Raw genomic sequence first — 19,689 nt, 5'->3', positions numbered from 1 at the left:
AATCCCATGGACATTCCCTTGCAGCCCTCAAATACTGCTTGATTTGAACATCTAATCTGACGCCAGAAGAAAAAACAAATCCCCGGAGAGATCGGATTTAACTGGCACAAGTCCTGACAGGCTCTCCCCCCTTGGCTTTTTCCATTTTCAGAGAGAAGCTTTCTGCAAGTGTGATAAGGTGTTCTGAGTTCTGAAAAGTTCAACTTGGGAAAGCAAATCCTTCTAAAGCAACAGTGTATTAATGCTCTGAGTGGTTCGAACACACAAGGGGCATTGTTCATTCCTCCCCAAAGAATGGAATGATAGCATTTCTTTAAAGAGGAACTGCTAAAAACTCTGAATGTTTCAAAGGACTGGTCTGGTCCCTGAAAGGGAGCACAAGTAGAATAAAGTTGGACTTTGTCAGCGTCTTTCCACAACTTCTAAAATGTCAATAAAATGCTAAGACTTGTCTGATCACACCTCTCATCCTTGGCCCCTCCCTGACAATTGCAAATGTGTGACTGGAAACCTACACTCTCCTGTTTCCCTATGAAAAAGCGATGAGCCGGGACCATTCCAGATCATGGATGCAGACTTTAGGCAGGATGGTGTCTGCCTGGGGTGGCCCGACTGGGAGCTTCTGGCTCACACAAAAAGGTCCCTTTCAAACATCATCCAAGAGTGAATTTTTTACATAACAGTAGTTCTTAACTAGATAAGTGAACAAATTGGGAGAGTAAAGAGCTCTGATTTCAACAAGGCAAAAATACTTTTTAAAAAAGTAAATATATAAGCATTTCATCTCCAAAGGATTTATCTCCCCCCTTCCAGAGAGAAGCCAGAGCAGAGGGGTGCCTGGTTTTGAGTCCCGAGTCAGGCTCTGCACTGACAGTGCAGAGTCTGCTTGGGATCCTCTCCCTCTCTCTGCCCCTCCCGGGCTCTGGTGTGCTCTCTTTTGCGCGTGCACACGCTCTCTCTCTCAAAAATAAATAAACATTAAAAAAAAAAAAAAAAGAGGTCAGAGCAGAGAGTTGGTATTTATGGTCAACAATAGGGACTGTAAATCTGTGAGGGCAATGCCACTCTGATCTTTTATTTCCCTGAAAATACCTAGTATGTGTTAAGAGAACATTCACTGGCAGTCACAGCGTGAACTGGATGACTTATTCCAAACTTGGATGGAATACTTAGCCTTCTCCTGGCCTCTCTGCTGTTTCCAGGATTGATCTCCTTCAAACTCCGGTTTCTCACATACCAAGTTCACCCCAGACACAAGAGTCAATAAACTACTTAATGACATTCAACTGAGGATGCAGTAAAATCAGCAAGACGTTCAAGTGAAACATCAGGCTGAGCTTCCGCATTAAATGTGTGATGGAGAAGTCCCTTCGCTTGTCTTCAGGAGCTGGCTACAGAATAGTGACAGCCTTGATAATGTGCAACCCCTCCTTTCACGCAGCAGTAACACTCCCATGCATTTTATTCTCAGGGAATCACCAGAGATGTGAGCCACAGAGATGTTCACTGCGTCTTTATTTATAACACAGAAAACTTGGAAAAAGTTCAGCGAGGGGAGGCTAATTGAACTATGGCTCATGCTGTTGGATGATGATCATAATCAAGTTTCAGAAAACTAATTACATAGAGAAATACATGTTTTCACATTCTGGTGTGAGACAAGCAGGCATAAAAGAGGAAGTGAAGAATAATTACAAATTTTAAATACAGACAGACATGATAGGTAGGAAATACACTTAAAGGGGAAACTAATTTTTTATTTTTTTTAATATTTATTTTTGAGAGAGAGGGAGAGACAGAGTGTGAACAGGGGAGGAGCAGAGAGACAGGGAGACAGAATCAGAAGAGGCTCCAGGTTCTGAGCTGTCAGCACAGAGCCCGATGCGGGGCTCAGACTCACAAGCTGGGAGATCATGACCTGAGCCCAAGTCAGACTCTTAACCAACTGAGCCACCCAGGCGCCCCAAACTGTAACTAATTTTTATTTTCTTCCTTTTCTTTTTCTAGATTTTCCTAAAATTTCCCCTCTAACCATACATTTGTAGCCATAAAACTAAATTCTTTGTGGACAGATCTCCAGATTTCTTAAATTTCAACTATTAAGCTTAAGATGACAGGAATTCACTAAGAAGAGTAGTTCAGGAAGTGATGTAGGAAGAATTCAGTCAGAAGAGAGGGCACTTGGCTGGCTCACTCGGTAGAGTGGATGACTCTTGATCTTGGGGGTTTTGAGTTTGAGCCCCATGTTGGGTGTAGAGATTACTTAAAAATATAGAGAGTGGCACCTGGGTGGCTCAGTTGGTTAAACATCCAACTTTGGCTCAAGTCATGACCTCATGGTTCATGAGTTTCAGCCCTGCATCAGGCTCTGTGCTGACAGCACAGAGCCTGGAGCCTGCTTCCTATTCTATGTCTCCCTCTCTCTCTGCCCCTCCCCCACTCATGCTCTGATTCTCTCTCTCAAAAATAAGTAAGCATTAAAAAAGAAAGAAAGAAAACACAGAGGGCTCAGTGGGGAATAGTTGGAAAGAAAATTTCTGTATGGTGCTGGATGAGACTTCTCGAGTTTAAAGGAGGTGGGGGAAGGAAGGGATCAGAGAAGAAAAGGAAAAAGACAAGAAATGGGAGAGAGAGAAGAGGACGAGGAGGGTTGGTGGGCAGGCAAGCACCTGAGAGACAAGGAGCTGGTAGACTCTCTGTGTGACTGAATGAATTTGTTATAGATGATCCCTCCAATGTAAGAAATATTTTAAGATTTCAGCTTTCTTCAACCCCCTTCATCATCAGATGCTACTTCAAACCTTCATCTGATTTACTTTAAATCTTGAATTCCCTCCCATTCACACTGCCCTTGTATTGTTCTTAACTCTATTCTCTCTCATCTTACTTATATATATATTTTTTCTTTTCCTTTATAGAGGGAAATGTTTGATAGGGACCAGAACATGTGGCATCTTCCACGAACTTTATACCAAAGACAAAAACATTATCTTTAGAACCATGAGCATTTTTGTTTAAGAGAAAGGGAAGCCCCAGGTAAAGTCAGCACAGAGATGCTTTCACAAGAGGCTGCAGATGATCTCCAGGACCCTTTGATTTGAGAAGGTAATTAGTTCCACAGAGACTTGTAGCTCTTGGCCATACTGTCCATATGGGTCTTTTTAGAATCTCTTATGCATCACCCAACAATGCAACTCCTGACAGGGTACATTTCTAGCCTGTTTCAGATGTAGTTTACAGAGAATATAATCTGAATACTAACAAGAGGAAACCACAAGGGTAATGCTAACTATGGTTGTTCTTTACGTAGTGGCAGAATACATCATCCTCCTAATTCATCATTAAAGAAAAACATCATGCTCAAATAGAATATACTAAAAACTTTCCACTGGTACCTAAATCAATTTTAAAAATGGAAATCAGATTTTCTACAAGCAGCAACTAGATTTTGACATGAAAAAAAAATGCCTATTTCACTGTCATAAAGATGTCCAAAGCATTTACTTTTTCCTGTGAGGTCCACATTTGACAACATCAACAAAAAGAACATGATGTAGAGTGGGAGTCAGCAAACATTTTCTGTAAGGGGTCAGATGGTTAATAATTTAGGCTCTTTGTGGCACCATTTATCTCCGCCATTGTAACAGCAGAGTTACCAGCAGAGACAGAGTACGAACAGGGGAGGGGCAGGGAGAGAGGAGGACACAGAATCCAAAGCAGGCTCCAGGCTCTGAGCTGTCAGCACAGAGCCCAACAAAGGGCTCGAACTGACAAACCGCAACATCATGACCTGTGCTGAAATTGGACACTTAACCGACTGAGCCACCCAGGCACCCCTTTGATGGGCATTTTTAATAGCTGGGTTTATGTTAATATATAATATATATGCAGTGGCTAAACCTGTACCTTAACAAATGCTATTCCCTGGGGACATGCATTTTCCCTTTTGGAGTTGGGAAAAAATGAGTCTGTTAAAAATGTTTAATAAATTAGAATAAAAATCATTTGTAGATCAGAGAAAAATCATGATGTATCACAAAAGTGACTGGAGTTTGGGAAACACAGGAACAATCCTTCTTAAATGTTCCTTGTTTTCATTCTAATGCTTGACAATAAACACACTGTGGTCTCTAACATTTAGAGTTGCAGTTGACCTATAAAGTAAAAATAATGCTAGAGAAACATCACAAAGCCAGCTTCCTCCAGAGCATGCTGCCACCAGTATGTTCTTCCTAAAATAATCGATTAGAACACCCCTCAGTCAGTACCCTTCTGTGGCTCCCCATACCCTGCATGATCATGTCAGTTCAGTAATTAAAACCTTTAGGAAATGGCTTCGGAGGTAACTTTATTAAAATCTCTCCCTTTCCTCCAAATCTTTGAACACATTGTGCCCCAGCAAACTAAATTATTGATTGTTCCCCTAATGTACCATGTTATTCCACACTTCTCAACCTTTGAATATGCTATCCCATTTGCCTGGAAATGCTAAGTTCTGGGTTCTATACTTAGTCAATGCCTCTTCGTTCTTCCAGACTCTGTACAAAGTACTGTGTATTCTAACAGGCTCGGCTGCCCAGTGCCAGACACAACGAATCACCACAACTACTATTCCACTTCTGTACCTCGCCCATACTTCCATTAGGGGAAAAGTCATACGGTATTATAATTATTGATTTTCCTGTCAAAATTGATAATCATTCATTGTCAATTTCCCCTGTAAATACTCAGTACTCCAGGTCTGTTATGGTACTGCCTCACCTACCACACGTCCCTTCCTCCTCCTATTTTCGAACCTGGTTTCTATGGGAATATCAATTCCTATTTAAAAAATTTTTCTAATGTTTATTTATTTTTCAGAGAGAGACAAAGACAGAGTGCGAGCAGGGGAGGGTCAGAAAGAGACGGAGACACAGAATCTGAAGCAGGTTCCAGGCTCCGAGCTGTCAGTACAGAGCCCAATGCAGGGCTCAAACTCACAAACTATGAGATCATGACCTGAGCCGAAGTCAGATGCTTAACCAACTGGGCCCCAATTTCTCATTTTTTAATAAATCATCTTTGGGGGAGAATTCTTCGTGCCCTGAAATTATTTATACTAAAATTCACATTATAGCCTCTACAACTTAAATCATAGACACCTTAACATAAAGTTAAATTGTATTTTTATTACCAGATTGGGAAAAGATTCAATAAGTTATGTTTTACAATTATAAATGAAACTCATTTTTTATCAATAGGTCATGCTGTGTAAATTATACTTAAACACATTCAAAATTTCTATGTAGACGTTAATACGAATATATATAGGAATGTTAATCTCACAGGCATTTTCATAAACCACTTAAAAATATGTTTCCATGTTTCTTTGGAAAATTGTTTCCTCATCATAAAGCAGCTAATCACTGCTTGGCGATAATACATCATACTTATAAAGAATTTTACAGTTCACAGAATGCTTTCATAAATAGCATTTCATGAAATATTCCCAGGAACTCCATAAGGCAGGTATTATAAAATTCCATTACCCAAATAAAAAGCTGGGGCTTACAGAGGTTAAGCATCGTGCCAAAGTTATACATCAACTACTGTGTTAGCCTGAGAAACCCAAAGTCTTGTGCTCCTATTGGGGTACAGTGAACCCTGCATCTCTTTATATTTTGTGGGTGATTTTAGGGGTGCTGAATGATCTTTTTCTTCTCTGTAGTGCAACAAGGATGTTGTCATCATCCTGATCTTAACAAAAGTATACATACTTCATCAAGCCTAACAGACTTGAAAATTTGAATGAGGATGTAGATCTCTATTTCAAAAGCATCCCATTTTTAGTCAAGGATTAGCCACTTGTTTGAAAGTAATAGCTGTGGCCATAGATGGTAACATAAATACTTAACAGCCACATACATACTCTCAGGGACTTGACTGCCTCCATCGACAGAAAAACAGAGCTACAGTAGTGCTGACCCTGTAAAACTGCTGTACGTCTTTTAAGAGATAATGATAGAAACTTCAGAGAAGGAGAAAATGAAAGAAAAACTCACGATCAACAAAACTAGGAGAATGACATACTCCACAAGAGCCAGGATGTTTAAAATGATGAGTCATTCGTTGGAAAGAAGCGTCTGTGTAATAGTGTGGGTGCACAAATCGTGGCAGGGCGGGGCGGGGCGTAGGGGGGTCTGTATTCATGGAGGCTGCTCCCATGGGAAATACAACTTTGTTTTCTATCAAGTAAATGAGGAGCTGGAGCGAGGTGAAGTCCTCCTTTATGCCCTTAATTCTGTTTACCTTACTACTCATTCCTGAGCTGTTCTGACTTTGTCAGGAGCCAAAGAAATAGGCTGAGTTGTGAAATGGAAACATTTTGTGTTATGTAGAAATGTGGAATTTACGTGACAAATAACATCATAGATTCAGAGGCTAATTTCTATTTTGTTTACCTCTCTTGTCCTGGAAGGACCAAAGACTTTGAGAAGAGGGTAAGGATGGATGGGTAGCTGTAGTTGTATTTGTAGTAGAATTCCCACATCAGGATTCACTACTAAGGAAGCAAGTCCCCTTTCTCTGTCCCACCCTCTGTGTGTGCGTGTGTGTGTGTGTGTGTGTGTGTGTGTGTGTGTGTGTGTTTGTGTGTGTGTGTGTGTGTGTGTGTGTATACACACACATAGATACATAAAGTTTAAGATATAAACAAATAGAGGTATCTGTGTGGCTCAGTGAGTGGAGTGTCTGACTCTTGATTTCTGCTCAGGTCATGATCCCAGGGTCATGGGATCGATTCCTGCATCAGGCTCTGCACTGTGTGGGGAACCTGCTTAAGATTCTCTTTCTCTCTCTCTCTCTTTCTCTCTCTGCCCCTCTCCCCTGCTCACCCTTTCTCTCTCTCAAAATAAATAAACATTAAAATATACATACAAATATATATTCATATTTCTATATTTATCTATATAATACATAATATATTCTATATTACTGTTTTATGTTGTATCCATATTTTATATTACATTTGCTTTTAATTTTGCATATATTTTTAAAATATATTTTATAATTATTAAAATATATTTGTAATCCTATATTTACATATATTTATATTTTTATATATACATTTTGAAGTTATTTTTAGTTTTCTTATCATTCTAACTACTTTAAATTATTTTGATTTATTTGAGATACTGATTTATCTTAATCAATGAGTGATTTCCGTTCTCAGGTCAAACTCTTTATCCTCACGAGGAAAAGACCGAAATCTGGCTGTGGGATTTTATTTCTAAAATTCTGATTGTCTTTATCCATTCAAAGCTGTCGTGAGGCAGAGCCTGGTGGAAGCATGACTGATCAGGAGTCCCGAAATACGCATCTCAGCCGTGGCTTGTTGGTGACTATGTGTGTGATCTTGGGGAAATGACTCAATCTTGGTGATCTCTTGGGTCAACCTCAGTTCTCAGAGCTGGGGACTCAACGAGTCAGAACCTGACAACTTTGCTGTGAGTCCCTCATCAGTGTCTACAGAGTACATGTAGAGGCGTTTTGAAAATGAGGGTTTTTTTTTTTATTTTAATTTTTGCAAATTCGTGGAACCATTATTCTTTTGATAAGAAAAATGTAGCAGAGAGCACACGGTTTTGTGCCTACTGAGACAAAGTACATAAGGAGATTTGAATTAATAAATAATCCCTTAAAGAATTCTCACTAGATGCCAACCATTCTTAAGAATGCCCCCGGTTTAGCAATCTGGCACACATGAGAAGTTCTAATTCTGTTTCAGTAAGATTCCAAGTATTGTTAAGACATTATTACAATTAATTAATATTTGACATTTCTAGTTCTGCCATTGGGAGAGTTTTCAAGACCAGTTCTCTTCCCTCATCCACCACCAAATGATAAATCAAATCTTGGTGATCATTCAGATCAGAATATGCAGACTGCCTATGATTTGTACTTTTTTCTAAAACCAAACAATCAAGTATTATTTAACTGGAGAGACTGAGATCAAATCAATCTCATTTTCATCATCAGAAGTAAGTTATAAGCAAACAGATCCAGCAATGTCAATGTGAAACTTCCTGTTACTCTCTGGAGATGTTATTAGGTGTTAAGTCAATGCAGCATAGGTGTATTTCTGTCTGATAACCATCTTTCTCTAATTACTAGATTGTTAGCTAGAAAATAAAACCATCCACATAAATTCAGCCTCTGCTTATGTTGTACGAAAGTTTTAATATGGTTCAAGTTTATTAGGCCTAGCTTCAAAATACTGTCCTTGTCTTCTCTTACATACTCACTACCAAAGCTCGTATCTTTTTCATTTATTCTTATCTTTGTATGATATAAAATCTCGATGGAAGATTTTAGGACCTGGAAGATATAAATACATATACTAGCTTTTTCTAAATATACTAATATAAATGTGATTAATTTAAATTTGATTTAAATTTCATTTGATTAGAAATGAACACAAATTCAAAAGTAGGTATAAAAAATGACAGTAGGGGGGCGCCTGGGTGGCCAGTCAGTTAAGCGTCCGACTTCAGCCAGGTCACGATCTCGCGGTCCGGGAGTTCCAGCCCCGTGTCGGGCTCTGGGCTGATGGCTCAGAGCCTGGAGCCTGTTTCCGATTCTGTGTCTCCCTCTCTCTCTGCCCCTCCCCCGTTCATGCTCTGTCTCTCTCTGTCCCCCCAAAAATAAATAAACGTTGAAAAAAAATTTTTTTAAAAATGACAGTAGGTAGTACAGAAATACAGATTTAATCTCCAATTTGTGTTTCATTGGATGGCAGCATGATTTTTTTCTCCTCTATTTTCATAGCACCTCACCTCACTCTAATGTAGAGAATTCCAATCTTTGAATATTTGTTACCAAAATGAATGTCTGATAGCAATATTCTTTTGAAAGAGGCTATGCTAATATATTTTATTTTATTTTTAATTTTTAAAAATTTTTTTGTTTATTCATTTTTGAACGACAGAGAGACAGAGCACAAGCAGAGGTGGGGCGGAGAGAGAGGGGGACACAAATTCTGAAGCAGGCTCCAGGCTCTGAGCTGTCAGCACAGAGCCCAGCGCGGGGCTGGAACTCACGAACCGCGAGATCATGCCCTGAGGCGGAGTCGGAGGCTCAACGGACTAAGCCACCCAGATGCCCCATAAAGGTATTTAAAAAAATACACTGTACTGGCTTCGTAATTTGTCCCCCTTGCTGTCCATCTAGCATGAATCTCTTTTTCCCTCTTAAAGAGATTTTCTTGGAGCAGTTTTAGGTTTGAGGAAAAATTGAACAGAAGTACAGAGAAGTCTCATTTTTCCCCCACCCCCATGGTTTCCATCTTATTTAACATCTTGCACCGGTGTCCTACATCTGTTCCAATTTATGAGCTGATACGGATACATTTGCCTTAACAAAACCCACAGTTTATATCAGGGGTCACACTTTGTGTTGCACAGTTCTCTGGGTTTTTGCCAAATGCATAGTATCATGACTCCATCATTGCAGTATCATGTGGAACAGTTTTAGTGATGGCTGTTAAAATAATGAACTGGCTCGTGACAGTCCCTGGCCCCCAAATCATCCAGCTTGTCACTTGTCACTACTTCTAGAAGAAAATCTAGATCCTCAACTGGTCCTCAGTCTTGCATAGTTCCCTCATCCCCGCTCACTCCCTCCAGCCACACCAACCTCCTTTCAGATCCATGACTGCTCCAAATAAAAAGACAGAAGAGTAAAAATGTCATTAGTCTTTAATTTGAATACTACTTTTTGAGGAAACATGAACAGATAATATTCACCACCTGGGTGAAGGGGGTTGTGGATGATTTAATGTTTCAATGTTTCAAATGTAAATTTTCATAAGCAGCAATTCTTTACAGATTTATTTAATAATGTGATCTAAGATTCCTATTGGCACATGAGGGCTAAGTGTAATAAGTGTTCAGTAAGTAAAGTCAGGTCATTAACGACTGGGAAATCATGGAGCAGAGATGAAGTATCCTGATTCACCTACCAACTTAAACTCCAAACCCTAAGTTTGCAAGAGATGTTCGGTCCTTTCCCCAATATTTAGTAAAACTTGGGAGCCACACCTTTTTTTTTGCTAGCTCATGATGTAACTGCAAAGGAAAGTCATAAATATACACACACACACTCTCACATACATTCTTTTATTCAAACAAGTATTTCTTTTTCCTTTTCCTTTTTGTTTTGAGTACCACAGGTCATACTGATGTGGACATGATTGTTAACTACTGACCCTCCCTGAGGTCCCAGTAAATGAAGAACAGTAATAAAGTAAGGGACACATATAAATGCACACGTATGCATTTTGTCCCACTTGGGATCCCAGAATTAGTTATTTGAAGGTGAATTATTATGAGAGAGGGTATGCATTTCACAAATGTACAAATCCAACATTTCATAAGGGAGAACCAGGTAGAGAAAACAGCTCTCTGTGCTTACAGTTCTCAGGCAGAAATCTTTCAACAACCATTAAGAATAAAACATAGGGGCACCTGAGCTCAGGTCATGACCTTGCAGTCATGTGTTCAAGCCCAGCATTGGACTCTCTGTTGGCAGTGCAGAGCCCGCTTCGTTCCTGTCTCTCTCTCTCTCTCTGCCCCTTCCCAGCTCACACACACTCTCTCTCTCAAAAATAAATAAACACTAAAAGAATAAAATTAAAAAGAACAAAATGTAAAGAAAAGCTTTGTTGCGGAGGTAATTACACTTCATTAAAGTTGATGCTACCTAGAGCCTGACTCTGACCACTACAGGGAGAATTTGAAAATGGGCCATCAGACCTGCATTCGCTTATTTCTTAATTAATTTACATCAGCATTCAAGAACATCTGTTGAACACTAAATCATGTGCAAATGTTTTTTAAGCTGCAGAGGAAGTACAAAACTTTACGAAGACCCTACTTTTCAGTTCATGCTGTGTTCCAGAGCAATGCTTTTCAAATGATTTGTGGGGAAGGATCATTTAAAGTAAGTGTTCAATCCATTGAAAACTTTTTTATAAAATGCCCTAAAATGATGATGCCTGTGGACTTTGTGGTAGTGGCGAATTGCTGTAAAAATTTCTAGTTGTTCATTCTCAATTTTTGCCGTTCTCTCATTTTTCACAAGCAGGTTGGGGACTGGCACCAGCTTGCAGACTGTAAGGCACCACCCAGTTTTGGCCAAGAGAGGTATCTGAGTCTGGCAGACAGCTGGTGCAGAGTAGACACTTAAATGATTTTTGTTGTGTTTCAAATTACATTTGTCCTTCACCATTTCTATGATTTCAGGGAGGTGGCTTCAATTTAATTACCTATTCCCATGCTTCCTACTTCTTAAGATTTAGCTTTAATTTTCCTTTATTCTCCTCTTTCCATCTCCACAATGGAAAAATGTTCCCTCCTGAGCTGCAAGTACGTACTTTTCTTTCCCTGCCTGTTACCACTTTCTGTCCTTATTGATGGTGCACAGTTATTTTATATCCTCACATGCTCACTTAGGGCAGTGGCCATATCTACTTACCTTTTTACTCTCTTCCCTTACCCCAGTGCCTGGTCCCTAATAGACTCTTAAGAAATATTTGTGAAAATAGTGGATAATACTATATAGTTATCAAGAAAATAGATCACTCAACTGTGGATGGAGCATTCTTTAAGATGTTCATCAATGGACACTTTGCTCTTCTGTTTTCCTGACATGTTCTGCACCAATGGAACCGTCAAGACTTAAAATACTGGGCAAAATGAACCCATCGGTCTTAAAGTATTGCCACTGAATTGGCTGAGTGATTTACTGGATCACATGTTCACACACACCATGCAGGGGCATGTGCGCGTGCGTGCACACACACACACACACATTTTTTTATGTTGTTGCTGGGATCTGGTAGACACACTCCAAGCTCTGCTTTCACCAATTCTGCATTACAGAAAACATACTGAAAAGCAGTGAAAAGAGAGAAATATATAAAAATGTATTAAGTCTCCACCCTTCCTTTTGTTGGCATTAAAGCTTACTAACATATTTGAAGAAAAATGGGTCCATACTATCATTCTTGAATGTCTGGAAATCATATTTTTGGAGTCTAAGGAAAAAAAATCTTAGAAAGTCTTTTGATTGCAATATGTTATTTTGAAGGTACAAGAAGTCTTTTCTTAGTGTTAGATGTCATTATTTAAATCCAACCATTTGTTAAGTAGCATAATTGCCCGTCAATTATGTTTTCCCACTGAATTTAGAAGTTATACCACTTTTCTGCTCAAAAATTTTCAAGTCATAGAAAATACAGGCTGATGTAGATGATATGAAAAATAATTATAGTCGTGTAATTCAAAATAACAGAGAAGATCAGAACTTTTGTTTCTTAGATAGCCTTTAAGTGACGGTCCTTGCCAGCCTCTGTTGTATCCAAACAGAAAGTTCTGCATTTTCGGTGTTAAAAAAATGAAATGGTTCCAAGAGAATCCAAAATAGCTGGATGTTAGTTGGTATTTGCATATGTATGGAGTTCTGTATGCCCTGGACGGGTTTATATGATTAATTAGTCCAAATGATTGAGGACAAAATCTTGAAGGGCTTTGTTCAGTTTAATTCTATGGCTCCCTTTGTGTTCGATGCACAAATCTACCTGCATCTGTACGGCTCTGCTCATGATTTAACATTTAAGACCTAACCTATGCATTCCTCAAGACACTGTTACTATCACCTTGAGTCCCTGTGCCAAGCATCAAAACAAATCATTTGGAGAACATCCACGTGAATGCTAAACCACTCAGTTAGTGATTTACTTATAGTCTTCTTTCCTAGAATGCTTAGGAAAAAAAAGAGAGAGGCAAAGCGATAGCCTGCTTGTGTTTCTGATTATGATCAGTCGCAAAGCATTCCACTGCCTCAGTTTCTCCTTTTGCAAACCTAAAGCATACTGCCTATCTCTTGTTACCTCCCAAGGGACTGTGGTCTGGATTGATAATGTGATGACAACCCTGAATTGTATCATATGAGGACTTGTTAGCTACCGCGCTGGCTCGTCCTTTGCAAAATAAAACATTCTTTGAAGTGTTTTTCGTACAACCAGTGGCAGAATTTAAGCAGTTTTATATTACATTCTTGTTTGACTTATACCTAAGTGTCAATTTTCTTTGGATTAAAAAGACTCTGTAGAAATTAATGTGACTTAAAAAAAAAAGCGCACACACACATACATGTGACCAACCATTAGGAGTTTTCTGAGTTTAAGTTAACATGGAATTTGATTACACAGTGCATTCTGGGGCTCTGCCACAGCAGGCTGTACACAGCAGGCAGGCTGATGATGACTTAAGCATTGTTTCAATGTGATTTTGCAAAGGATTTCATTTAATGCAGATTAGTAAGTTTATTAAGCTGTTGATAATTGAAGCCTCTTAGGTTTGATAAGTACCATCCAGCAAGGTAGATTAGTGGGGTTTAATTTGTTGCTCTCAAATAGCAAACAAAGACTTAGCAGAATAATTACATCTCCTCAGTTGGGCTAATAAAAGGCGACATCACAATGGTGCTTTTGACCATTTCTGCACTTCTGCAGTTTCCGCTGGAGTATTCCGCCTTTCGTGTTCTGTGCGTTTCTCGCAGGCGACACCCAGATCTATCACCTGCAAATTACTTCCTTTCTAGACCAATTAAAGATGTGGTCACATGAAACGTGAGTCATGAACACAAATATTCACTTCAGACCAGGCTGCCTTCTACCTTAGTCACAACTTCGCCATTCCCTACAATTTTTCATCCATTCCCTTGTCCAGATTTTAAGTACCTGGAGGGCAGAGACCATCTTTCTCAACTGATTCCTCAGCACCTAGTACAGCATCTGGCCTCTTGAGAAACTCAGTCTATTTGCCTATCAAATTAATGAATTATCTTAAATAATCATAAAGTATGCTCGTGAATAGCATTATCACCAAGGCTTCACATTCTGGGAAGTTAGTCTTAGTGGGAATATAAAGTTGCTGTTGTAGCCAAAAGACTGAGTCAACATAGGAAAGAGATTGTATCAATGAGGGAAATGATTTATTATCTGATAGATTCTTGGCCACACGGAGCATTTAGCTCAAGTCAGTTGGCTAGACACATTAACTTAGTGTCTTAACATGACCCAGTCCTGACTTTAGTTGATTTGGTGGCATGCATGAAGAGAGAGAGAGAGTCCTCATTCCCCTGGATTGCTAGGTCTACCATATTTCTAACAGGGTCACAAACCAGGCAGTGAAAAATGTGACACTGGAAGACTGGACATAAATAATGTTTCTTAACAGGAAATGCCAAAGCTGTTTGAAATGGCTGGAAATGAGTTTCCAAAGTCAATCTTGTTTCTTTTTCTTTTTCTTTTTTCTCTTTATTTCTCTCTCTCTCTCTCTCTCTCTCTCTCTCTCTCTCTCTCCCTCTCCCTCCCTGCCTCCCTCCCTCCCTCTCTCTCTTCTATCCTTGGATATTAGAACATCAGCAAGACCACAGGTATGGAGACTGAGTCTTCGGGAATTGATGGTTTATTCTCCCCTGGCTTTTCAGGTGGTTTATTTTTTTCAGAATGACACCCTAATGTCAAACTTGGCAAGCAATTTTGAGTATTCTGGGAGATAGCACTTTCCTTAAAATTGATTGTGAACTCAATCCCACTTCTCTGTCTCCCACTTGATACTGTTGGTCATAAGAGGTCTATATTGAATTATTACAAAGTTCTCCCTTAAAGATTCTACCATGTGACTTAGCAAGGATGCTTGCCTGTAGGTCATGGAAACTGTGCCCAGTGACTTTATAACAGTACAAAGAGCAAAAGAGAATGAAACCTGATATTGCTCCTTCATGTGAGTAGTGACTTTTTCCTACACTGGGTAGCTTTTAAACCATGGACCCATTTCCTAAGATGATATCCCTAGACATGTATGTTTCCTATACCACAGAATAGAATAGTGACAAACTTCAAAAGGATACATATGTAGGAGTGCTAAAACCAGGAGTTATAGTCAAGTACTCAAGTAATCAGACCAGGGTACTTCTTGGAGCTCTCAGTCAGTGTGTCTCTGTCCACCTGTGGCGATTTTTATTACAACACCACCCCAACACCCAGCCCCAGTGGTCGCAGCTAAAACAGTCCAGTGGACCAGTGGTGGTGCCTGACTCCACAGCAAAAAATTGATAGGTGGGCCACTACCATTGACTTATAGATTAGCCCCTAAAGAGAAGCTGATCAATCATATTCCTTTTCTTGGAAATTTGAAGTTAGAAAAAATGAGCCGGGAACCATGGGGAACTAATTGCAAAGAAGTCTTGAGGTAGACAAAGTTCCAAAAAGGCAACCTCCCCTATGTATCAGTAGAGATTGGAGGGGAACACATGCATCATCAGAGTTCTGTATAGGACTTGCGCCGTCAGAAGAAGAAATGTTGTGTATGAGAAAGAAATCAGGTATTCTATGAAAGACAGAAAGAGGGGCACTTGGGTGGCTCAGACGGTTAAGCATCTGACTTTTGATTTTGACTCAGGTCATGATCTCAAGGTTTGTGAATTTGAGCCCTGCATTGGGCTCTGTGCTAATAGTGTAGAGCCTGCTTGAGAGCCTCCCTCTCTCTCTCTCTGCCCCTCCCATGTAAGTTCTCTTTCTCAAAAATAAATTTAAAAACCTAAAAACAAACAAACAAACAAAAAAACCAGCTCAGAGAGATGGAAAGAATAGTCCTGATTTTTTTCCCATTCCAATTCCATTCAATTTCTAGGCTCACAGTAATTTCCTCTCTCCCGAAGTCACTCAAGTGATTCTTTTTTTTTTTTTTAATTTTTTTTTTCAACGTTTATTTATTTTTGGGACAGAGAGAGACAGAGCATGAACGGGGGAGGGGCAGAGAGAGAGGGAGACACAGAATCGGAAACAGGCTCCAGGCTCTGAGCCATCAGCCCAGAGCCTGACGCGGGGCTCGAACTCCCGGACCGCGAGAAGGTGATTCTTATTGGTATAGCTAGGAAAGGTAACAGGGAAATCATATGAGCCAAAAGGCACCAAAAACCTTATTTCTTCATAGGTCCCAGATCCAGCCCTCAAGTGCAGCATCTCATTTCATCTATGTGAGCCCCACAGTGGAAGAAACTGACATCTGGAGTGGGGATATGACTCGCCCAAGGTCACACCACTAGCAAAGCCAGTATTAAAGCCAACTATTGTAGCCAACTCTTCTGACCTAGATACCAACCACACTAAGTGCACTCCAATCAGATCACACTCCCCCCTCCATGTAGAAGGCAGAGTTGGCTAGCTTCTAAGATTATTACTTCCATCTCTGGAAAGGGGCTAATTGGTAGGATAAGTACAGAGAGGCTGATACATTCTGTTTATACCAGGGGCGGAATCCTAGTTGTTATTTTGCATTTGGAATTACAGTGTCAGCTCTGACATCCATGGGTCTTGGATGTCCCAACGTTTCACTTAATGGGACTCATCTAAAGGAACTTGACTTTCGACGGTTGGTCAAGTTGTTTCCTGGGCTGTATTGAAAAACATATTTTAGGGATCTCAGGAAATATAGGGACGGACACATCTTTATTGTCAAATTCATCCCTTTTTGGTCTCCATCTTTTGCCACTGTTGATAATGAAGGGCTTCCTAGGGTGTCGATCTGTATTAGGGTGTGGTTTACAATGATCTCTTGCAGGGACAGGGTCCAAAGGCAAACTCATCAAATGCTTTTTGACAACTCGTTTTGTATATTCTTTTTGTAGTACAAAAGTTGTGCTGAATCAATGAGGGCCTTTTGGGAAATAGTTATACAAGCAAAAGAAAATACACATTATTTCTAGCCCTGACTCCCACCCAGAGAGAACTCTGATAATATGTTGGCATGTGTTCTTGGTAGAAAAGTATAGGATACCCCAGAAGCCAACAAGACAAATGTCTAATTTCTCCCTGGGATGCAGTGACCTGGTGAAAGCATGCAGAACTGAATTAACCATTCATCTGAGAATGTGCTGACCAGGCATGTGAGAGGCAGGACTAGTAATGGCCCCAGCACGGGACAAAGTGTGCATGCAAAATGAAGCAAAGGTGTGCCTTACTTCTGGAGAGATGTGGCATTTTATATAAATGCCCCAAATTGTTCCTTTATACAGAAGACACGGCTATGCCTTTGTTTTTCCGAACATCTTAAATGTATTTATGTCCCTACTTCACAGAGATGGGGGCCAAATATTATTCTAATATAAGTGATCAAAAAAATCAGGACAATCCTGGAGATCATTGTAAGCATTCTGACAGATTAGAAATCAAGTTTAGGAATCAAGGATTTGAGGTCGAACTCCAATTGAAGATTACCCCAGGAGTTGTGGAAAATATGCATGATGGTCCCTCACTCACAGGTTCTGCATCTGTCGGTGAGGGTGGGTCTCCAGCATTTCAAATTTTAAACCACAGACAATTCTGTCAACTACTCTCTGAGATACGACTGCTAATGTTTCCTCTTGGTCACTGGTTGGGATTGGAGTTTCTCAAAGTTGGCTGCTTATGATTACTTAAAATGTGCCAAACACATGGCTGTTGCTTTAGTTCAGTCTTGTCATCACACCCCAACCCTGTGACTATAATTTTCTCAATGCCTCTCTGCCCTCAGCCCCTCTTCCACCTCGCCAATGAGTGCCATAGAAATATCTTCTTAAACCCAAGTTTCTCAACCCCAGTACTACTGGCATTTGGGGCTGAATAATTCTTTGTTGAGGGGGGCCATCCTGTCCTTGTTGGGCATTTAGCAACATTCATGGCCTCTACCCACTAGAAACCAGTAGCATCGTCAGCTCCAATTATAACAACCACAACTGTCTCCAGTCATTGCAAAATGTCCCTTTAGGGCAAAGTTGACCTTGGTTGCAAACCACAGTTCTTAAACCTTAGGGAAGAATGGGTTGGTGTCTTCTGTTGTACAAATGTTTTATCATGGAGTTCAAACACCTACATGATTTATCTGCAAACCACATTTCCGGCCTTGTCTACTGTTAAACTCCTCGATGACCCTCCCTCTTCACCACATTAGCCCATTCACACCTCTGTACGTTTGCTTTTCCTTTTTTTCTCAGGCCTTCAGTATCTTTTCTTTTCTGCTTGCTTGCCCAGGAAAAACTGACTCCTTCAAACTTAACTCAGAATTCATTTTCTCTCAAGTTTTTCTGGATTTTCCTAATTATCTCAACTCCTTCCTTGTGTACCACATGTTTACTTCTGCTGCTACCTAGAACTTCTTCAAACTTGTCCTGAAACCCAAATTTTGCCCATCTCTTTCCCTTAGATTGCAAAGACCGGATCTTATTTCTTCCCAGGTCACTAACACATAGCATAGGTGAAGCACAAGTTGGTCCTTCATAACATCTGTGCAAATAAATTAAAATTTGACATTTAAAGGTTACCAGAGAATAAGTATTTTTTTAAATCCATATATTGTCACTGACTCACCAAGAGTAATGGAAATAAAATTAAACGTGTGTGCTATCGACCTATAGCGTTATACTTAGAGCCATCAACATTTCAGAACATTTAAGTTGCATTCAGTCCTTAACCAGAGTTAACACCAGTAAGAACAAGTGACCAAACTACTCATAAGCAGCCTATACTAAGTAAAACCACCCCACTCCCAAGCCAGCCCAAGAGCTATTTTCACTTTAGTGTTTCTCCTTTCCTTTAATAGATCTAAATTACACCTCACATCATCTTTGAAAAGCACTGACTCGGGTAGGAGCTGCGTTAGCACCTTTGGTGGAATTGTTACAAAGAGAACTCCCAAGGAGTTCTAGGTTTTAGGAATTCCTCTATTATTGGCTTCACAATTACAATAATCGACAACAATTAACTTGTCTGCATTTCCCTCCCATTGCCTAGTGCCCTTACTTGATGTTGCATAACAAACGCATCCAGTTGACCCTAACCATCCAGTCTCAGCCTCAGGTCTCAAGGGCTTATTTCTACCACCTTAACTACCTGAAATTCAGAGAGAGATGGAGACAAGGGCTTAAGGAGGAAGTGGGGACCACTGAGGAAGAAATAGCTGTGGTGGTAGAGGCCCTTGGAGAACTTCTGCTTTCATTCATAAGGTGTAAACATTTTAACCGATAACCTGGAGGAAATAAAACCAAAACAAAGAGGACCTTCCTTCCTCTTGGAGATCTATAATTGCCTAGAGTTTACCAATATAGACCGCCTAACTTCTGTCATTTGGATTTCTTTAAACACATAACCTCCATCTAGGTGATTGGGCTCCTGCTTAGAAAGAGAGAGGGCTGAGAACATGAATTCAGGTGACTTAGTTTAGCTTGGTCCAGGTCTTATCAAGTGCAAATTGTGTCACATGCATAGTTTTCTTCCTAACTTCAGTGTTGAAGTTACAGAAGGAAAGGCGAGGATGATTTAAAATCTGGAAAGATCTCTGAAGAGTTAATTGTTCAATGACAAAATGACTCCTGACTACAATTGTTCCTCATCTAAAGTGCAAATAAAATAGTGGGAAACAATATAAGAAAAAGAAGTATAAAAAATGCTTCCTGTTGCATTTTTAAAGAGCATTTGCAATGGACATTTGATGCAAACCCAATCAGTATAATTTAATGCTATAGTATTTATGTCAATATTAATGCCTTCTTTTTATGAAATATTACAGAAGGGATTATATCTGAAATGACAAGAAAAAACTTCTGTTA

The 19,689-nt window shown here is 39.8% G+C and overlaps 1 protein-coding gene across 11 annotated transcripts in view; it reads right to left on the bottom strand.

The window, feature by feature from the left end:
* The window catches only part of TRPM3 (transient receptor potential cation channel subfamily M member 3), an 811,684-nt gene that overhangs the window by 265,027 nt on the left and 526,968 nt on the right, over positions 1-19,689 (bottom strand). The window lies entirely within an intron of this gene.

The sequence above is a fragment of the Herpailurus yagouaroundi genome, unplaced genomic scaffold (genome assembly GCF_014898765.1).
Source record: "Herpailurus yagouaroundi ecotype Mexico unplaced genomic scaffold, PumYag 199, whole genome shotgun sequence".
In the NCBI taxonomy this organism is placed as follows: Eukaryota; Metazoa; Chordata; class Mammalia; order Carnivora; family Felidae; genus Herpailurus; species Herpailurus yagouaroundi.
This window is presented reverse-complemented; position numbering and strand designations above follow the sequence as displayed.